Source organism: Elephantulus edwardii, unplaced genomic scaffold (genome assembly GCF_000299155.1).
Source record: "Elephantulus edwardii isolate Elephantulus edwardi_28Jun2011 unplaced genomic scaffold, EleEdw1.0 scaffold00291, whole genome shotgun sequence".
Taxonomy (NCBI): Eukaryota; Metazoa; Chordata; class Mammalia; order Macroscelidea; family Macroscelididae; genus Elephantulus; species Elephantulus edwardii.
The window spans coordinates 2,297,581-2,304,956 of record NW_006400041.1 but is presented as its reverse complement, the minus strand read 5'-3'; the positions used below and the strand labels follow the sequence as shown (position 1 = coordinate 2,304,956).

The 7,376-nt window shown below is 45.2% G+C and overlaps 2 pseudogenes; both read right to left on the bottom strand.

The window, feature by feature from the left end:
• Positions 1 to 51: 51 nt before the first annotated feature.
• LOC102860762 lies at positions 52 to 2,316 on the bottom strand (annotated as a pseudogene).
• Positions 2,317 to 2,452: 136 nt separating this feature from the next.
• LOC102860352 lies at positions 2,453 to 4,997 on the bottom strand (annotated as a pseudogene).
• Positions 4,998 to 7,376: the final 2,379 nt, after the last annotated feature.

Here is a 7,376-nt window from a genome sequence, read left to right as displayed (position 1 = left end):
TCCATAGGACAAGCGAGGAAGTCTTCATCTGAGCTGAAACCCAGAAGGGAGTTATTTGGCTTTTGAATCCTTCTGGGCAGCTTCTTTCTTGGCATGATGAGCCTGTAGAACCGCCACAGCTTCATCCACCTTGGAGCGAAGAGACTCGTGTGACTCTAGCATGTGCAGCAGCTCAGAGTTGTCTATCTCCAGCAACATCCCTGTAATCTTTGCTGCTAGGGTTGAATGCATTGATTGGACCAGTGGGAACAGACGTTCTCCTAGCATCTGCTTCTGTTCTTGTGGGGGTGCTGCAGCCAGCATTGAGGCAGTTAGGGGCTCCTGACCCTGCACATGGATTGCAGCCTGTGGGGGATGTAGAGGCTGTAGCACAGGATGAGGGCTGCGGACATTGGAGGCATATTTGTATGGTGCCACAGCCTGAGGAGCCGCAGCAGCTACGGCAGCCCAAGGTGCTAGGTTCTGCACAGCTGTGGGTACACCTCCAGACTGGCAGCTGTCAGTCAGCCCTTGCTGGGCAGCACCAGCCCCACCAAAGTCCATAGCTAAGCGGTCCGGGCACTCAGACAGGACTCTCTGAATGGTAGTAGGGAGGCCATGAGAGACCGGAGCATTACCAGTTGGAGCCAGATGGCGAAGAGCTGGACGTGGCCCAGACTGGCATACAGCACTTGGCATTCCTTGGAAGCCTTGCTGCTAGCGTGGATTTGGTCTCAGCTGTGCTAACTGGTTCGGCGTGTAATAAGGAGCTCTTCCCTGAGCCTGTGGAATGGCAGGCACAAAGTAGCCCCCAGCTGCAGGCTGAAACTGATTTAAGATGGCATTGGCAGGGAGTGCTCTCATTCCTGCCACCCACTGCATATACTGGTTGGTCAAGTGAGACTTTCTTTCTTCTTTCCTCTGGGCCAGAGCAACATACAGTGGCTTAGAGCCCACAATGCGTCCGTTCATCTCCGTGACTGCTTTGGTTGCCTCTTTGGGAGATGAGAAGCAAACAAAGCCAAACCCTTTGCTTCTCCCATCCTCTAGCATCACCTTAGCACTGGTGATTGATCCAAATGGAGAAATAAAAACTTACAAATCTGAGAACTGAACTATACATGAAATAGGATGGTGGAATACTCAGTTTTCAACATATACATAGAGCAGTTATTAACGATTCTTTCCTCGGTCCTTATTTCTGGCTCCTATTTTGTACCAAGAGACAATTGTGTTACTGGTCTGAGGGAAGATTAATGGGCAAATTTTACTGCTTTAGGGACAATGGAGGGAATTTCAAGTATTTACGAAAAATAAAAAAGGGGGGGAGAACAAAACATAAAAATCACATTTTACCCTCAAACAGCAATAAAAGATTTTTTGGGTCCTGATTTCTCTTTGTCATGTTTGATGCTTCAGTAGCTGTTGCCAGTAATCAGCACTAACTGTTGCCATCATTAAACTTACTGTCTCTGGCTCCCAGGAGCCTCTAACCTGTAGTCTTTACCCTGCATTTCAGGAAAGGATCTAAAAGAATTCAGCTGCTGCTAACCTGTTTACCAAAGGCAACTGTTAGAATGGCATACCAATGTTACATTCAGAAGGACAATTTGGAGCACAGAATTTTCAAATCAGACAAAATATTGTCAGAAATGGGAAAAAAATATCCAGCGTTTTGTCGTTTGCTGTTGAACGAGGCCAGCATCTAGATAAGGCATGTGCATCAATTCACCTGTTTAGCACGAATTCACCCCAGTTTCCCGTACAAACACACAAACCACAGCTCGTCATGGTTTACCCCAAAATTAAGATTGCCATCACATTATTACTTTTTTCTCGCCTTTTTTTTTTTTTTTTTTTTTTGGGTTTGTTTTTGAAAGTGGATTTTCACAAGTAAAATGATTTCTCCCGACTGGACATAATCTCAAAGGATGAACTCTGAAATAAAACACCTGGAGGATCAATGCAAAGAATCTTTGCTTAGATCCCACATGTCCCCACACCATGTAGATTTTGCATAGTACAGAGCCCAGTGCATGCAGTGTATTTCCCCAACATTGCTTTTCTGAGAAGGAAGACTTACTAGCCTAGGACAGTCATAATTTTAGCTTACCAAATTGTACCTCTGGCTGGTTTGGTGTATATAAATATATACATACACACACCCTTAATTCGTTCCTCGTATGCTTTGAAAGAACTCGACTCAATTGCCTTCCCATATCCCCTGGTCAGGTAAACAGATTTCACGTCTATAATGCACAGAACCTTTTTACCCACCTGGTTGTGGGGTGGGAGAGGGGACAAAGAGAAAGGGGACAGAGACCTGTTTTGAGTCATGCCTGTGGAGAACTGCCTTTAGAGTTCGGGACAGGGGACAGGAGAGGGAGCGAGTCTTTGTAAAAATGACAGCTTTGTAAAAACAAACAAATAAACAAACAAGAAGCCTTCCTCCCCCACCCCCGCCCTGTGACAGTCAGTCTAGTAATACCATCTCCTGTTCCTTTTTGATGGAGGCTAACACCGGGTGGTCAGGTTCCGTCACCTCCGAGTCCCCGCTGCCCAGGAGGATGGCCCGCCCCTCGTCCAGGGCAAAGATGTCCGAGTTCTGGTTCTGGCATGACTGTTTGACCACCTCGTTGGTTGTGGAGAAGGTCTTGTCACACAGGTTGCACTTGTAGGGCTTGTTGGCCTGCACCAGCATGTTGTCCATCTGGCTGCCCTCCTCGAACGTGCACAGCTCGAGCGTCTGCTTGTCCACCATGGTGTAGGTGTCGATGCTCTGGTTGAGGCACACGTGGCGCGCAGCCTGGTTGGCCCTGCAGAAGCTCTTGTCGCACGTGCTGCACTTGAAGGGCTTGCCCAGTGTGAATGTACCTGTGCTCCCGCCAGTGGCTCTTCTGGATGAACTTGCGCCGCTTCACCTCGCGCTCCTGGTCGGCCTGCTCCAGGTAGTCAATGTCGAGATGTCCGAGGGCGGCGGTGTCTCTGCCTGCTGCTGCCCCTCGATGAGCAGCGAGTCCGAGATGTGCGGCAGCTCGCTGTCGCTGATGAGGCCAGCCTCAGGCGCCTCCATGGCGTCCTTGAGCAGCTCGGGGGCCACAGTGGCAGGGGCGCGTGCCCATCACCGGGCTGGCTGGCGGGGAAGGGCACCCCGGTGTGGATCTGCAGGTGCTCCCGGAGGCTGCTGCGCAGGGTGAAGCGACGCCCGCACAGATGGCACGCGTAGTACTTGGGGAAGCTCCCATTGCGCTTCATGATGCTGGGCTTGACGTGCGCGATGGTGAGCGCCCCTGGCTGCTCGTCAGACGATGAGGCCTCCAGGTTGGCCTCCTCCCCTGGCGCCGGGGGCGGACCGGGTGGAGACGAGTTCTGGGGACAAGGAGGGCATCAGGGTGGTGCGGGGTGCGGGCAGCAGGGTGTTGGGCAGCTGGGAGAGCGAGGTGGCCTCGGCGGCAGCTCCCGCCCAGCCTTCTCGGGGCCCGGGGCCATCTTGGGGGGCTGGCGTAGCTGGTGGTCAGCGATCTGGATGCCGTAGAGCGAGGAGGCTAGCGGGAAGACCTGGTCGGGGTGCGAGAAGGCGCCCTGGCTGGCCAGGCTGGCCTCCTGGATAAGAGGGAGGGCAGCGCAGACACGTGTTGCGCAGGGGAGACGGCGCAGGTCGCGGGGCCGGGTGGGCACGCAGGCTGCCACGCAGCGCGCGGACTCAGAGGGTCGGGCGGCTGGCCAGACAGACGGACGCGCAAGAGTCAGAGCGGAGCCGCGTGGGCGAGGGCAGGCCGGAAGGAGGCGGTGGGCGGACGAGGGCTGTTCACCACCGAATAAACCAACGGACACACGCGAAAGTGCAGCGGCAGGCGCGGGGCAGGCCGGAAGAGTGCTAAAGTGACTTCCCTGTGGGTACTTCCAAGAAGATTGGCCTTTTCTTCGTTTTTTTCTTTCCGGGACTTTGAGAGCGTTTTCGTGGTTTCTAAAAAATCTTTCTTGTTTTCTTTCTTTCTTCTGGCGGCTAGGTCAGAAAGAGATGAAGGTTATGCCTTCTTGCTATATTGTGCTTTTAATCATTATACAATGCCCTTCCTTATCTTTTTTGGTGGCTTACATCCTGAAATCTATTTTATCAGAGATTAATATCGCCACTCCTGAGTTTTTGTGGATACCATTTGCTTGTAATAATTTTTCCAGTCTTTGATTTTTATTTTTTCTTCTCGTTTCTTAGATATGTTTTTGTAGGCAACATATTGTTGAGCTTTCTTTTTTATCCATTCTGCTACTCTTTTCTATTAATTGGTGCATTTAGACTTTTCACAATAAGTGTGATTACTGACAGACCAGGTTTTATCAATACCATTTTGCTGTTTCTTTTTCTGTTGTTTCTGGGTATTATGGTTCATCCATTTTCCTTTGATGTCTCTGTGTGATGGACTTCCCTTAGAATTTCTTGTAGAACTGGTCTTGTTTTCAAAAATTATTCAAGTTCCTTCTTTTCTGTGAATCACCCAATTTCTCCTTCCTATTTGATGGACAGCTTTTCTAGGTACAAGGTCCTCAGTTGGCAATTGCTTTCTTTCAACTTTTTGAATATGCCATCCCACTGTCTTCTTACTTGCATGGTTTCTGCTGAAAAATCAGAACCTAATCTGGTTTTTTTATCTTTTGTAGGTGACTGTTTTTCTCACACTGCTTTTAGAATTTATCCTTGTCTTTTATTTGAAGAATCCGACAATGATATGCCCTGATGTTTTTCTTTTGGGATCTAATCTATTTGGGGTTTGCTGAGCTTCCTGAATGTGAGTTTCTCTGTTCTTCATAATACTGATGAAGTTTTCTTCTAAAACCTTTTCCACAATTTTCTCAGTGATTTCCCAGTTCCTCTCATATTTTGGAATTCTAGTAATATGTTGTTCCTTTTGATGTCATTCCACATGATTCTAATGTTTTCTTCACGTCTCATTTGATTTTTCTTCTTGTATGTTTCCATTCAGGCTTTTGTCTTCCAGCTAACTTACCCTCTGCTCCATCTCTTCTATTCTTTTTTATCCCTCTAGCATGTTGGATACTTCTGCCATTTTGGTGTTAGTATTCTGCATCATATTTTCATGCATGTTTGTTATTTCCAATGCTTTGTTGGCTGTACCCTCTCTGTCTTGTGATGATTTTTTTAAACTTCTTATATCTTGTTTCCTATAGTTTCAATTCTTTTTACCATATTTTGCATTTTCCTCCAAAATTGATAAATTTCCTCCTCTTCAATATATTTCTTCAGACTCTCTGACTTGGAATATTCACTTTCTTAATGATTTCCACTGTTTCTTCCATCATTTGAACCTTATTCTGAAGCTGTTCAAATAATTCCACATCAATATAGTTCGGGGGGGGGGGGAATCCTCTGGTTCTATGTCCCTGGGGTGTTCACTTTAGTTTTGGCTTCCATTGTATCATTTGTACCTTCTTCTGAAACCATTCTTATGACATATATATTGGAGTCATAAGAATGGTTTCAGAAGAAACTATATATATAATGTGTGTGTATATCTTTATCTGTCTCTATATCTATCTATCTATATCTATAGCTTCTGCCTCTCTGGGGTATTCAATGGGTCTGTAAAATGCTATGCTTTTTTTTTGGAGATGGTTTGTTTTTTTAACAATGTTTAAAGCTGTCTGCTGCTTTCTTTACATTATGATACATTTATCTTCTTAAGTGTTAGTCTGTTTCTAATGTGTCCTCCTAATTTGTTGATAGTGCTTATCATTATGATATTACTGATAAGTTGCCAGCTTAAAATATTCAATCTACAGGGTCAGTGACTCACTCTAGAGAAGTCCTTTCTGGGAACTTTCGCTTTCCCTAAAGTCCTTCAGGTTCTCTCTGATTTGCAATGCAACCCTGCAGGAATCCTGCCTTACTGTAGACCCCTCTCCAAAACTCTGTTGTCCTCCTTTGTGGAGTGGCAGAGTGGTGAAAGATCAGGTGCTCCACCTAAGCAGTTTCTGTCCAGGGGGCTTTGAAGGCAGCTCTCTCACTCTCTCTCTAGCACTTCAGTGTGCCAGCTGAGAAATTAGGTCTCTACTCTGTGTCTCCCTATCTCAAACTGTGCTGTCCTCTTTGATCTGTGAGATGGGCCTTCAGCAGAAGCAGGGATGCCCCTCTACTAAGTGACATCAATCAAACATTCAACCAAGATGCAATAATAATAATGGGTGACTGGAATGCAAAAGTTGGAAACAAAGAAGGATCAGGAGTTGGAAAATATGGGTTTGATGACAGAAATGAGGCTGGAGATAGAATGACAGAATTTTGTACCATCAATTATTTACTCATTGAAAATACCTTTTACAAGAAACATAAACAATGACTACTCACATGGACCTCACCTAATAATTTACAAAGGAATCAGATCTATTTCATCTGTGGAAAGAATTGATGAAGCTAAAAATCAGCTGTGAAAACTAGGCCAGGTGCTGAACGTGAAACAGACCATCAACTACTCATATGCAAGTTAAAATGGAAGCTAAGTAAAATTAAATCAAACTCTCATAAACCAAAATCTGACCTTGAGTTTATCACACCTGAATTTAAAACTATCTTGAGAACAGGTTTGAAGCTTTGTACAATAATGAACTAGGACCAGATGAGCTGTGGGAAGAGATCAAGGATATCATTCATGATGAAAGCAAAAGAAAGAGAAGGAATAAAAGACAGAGATGGATGTCAGAAGAGACTCTTAATATTGCACTAGAGCACTAAGCCAAATAAAGGGAAGAATTCAGGAAATCAAGGAGCTGAACAGAATATTTCAAAGGGCAGCTTGGGAAGACAAAGCAAAGTTTTATAATGAAATGCAAAGAACTGGAGAATCAAAAGGATGAACTTGCTTGGTATTTCTTAAGCTGAAGGAACTGAAGAACAAATTCAAGCTCGAGTTGCAGTACATAAAACATGCTATGGGTAGAATACTGAATGATCAATGAAAAATAAAAAGAAGATGGAGGGGGTTAACAGAGTCACTGTACCAGAAAGTATTGGCTGACGTAGAAGAATTTAATGCAACAACATTATGACCAAGAGGCAATGTTGATCAAAGAGGAAGTGCAAACTCTTGTTAGATCTAAAGGAACTAACAAGAAACAAGGCTCCAGGAATTGATGGAATACCAACTGACATATTTCAGCAAACAGATGCTGCCCTGAATGTGTGTGCCTGGTTGAGCCACAAAATATGGAGGATGACTACCTGGCTAACTGACTGGAAAAGATCCATATTTATTTTCATTAAAAAAAAAAAGGTAATCTGACAGTGTAGAAATTTCTTAATTATCACTAATATCATACACAAGCAAAATCTTTCTGAAGATTATCCAAAAATTACTGGTACATTGACAGAGAACTACTAGAAA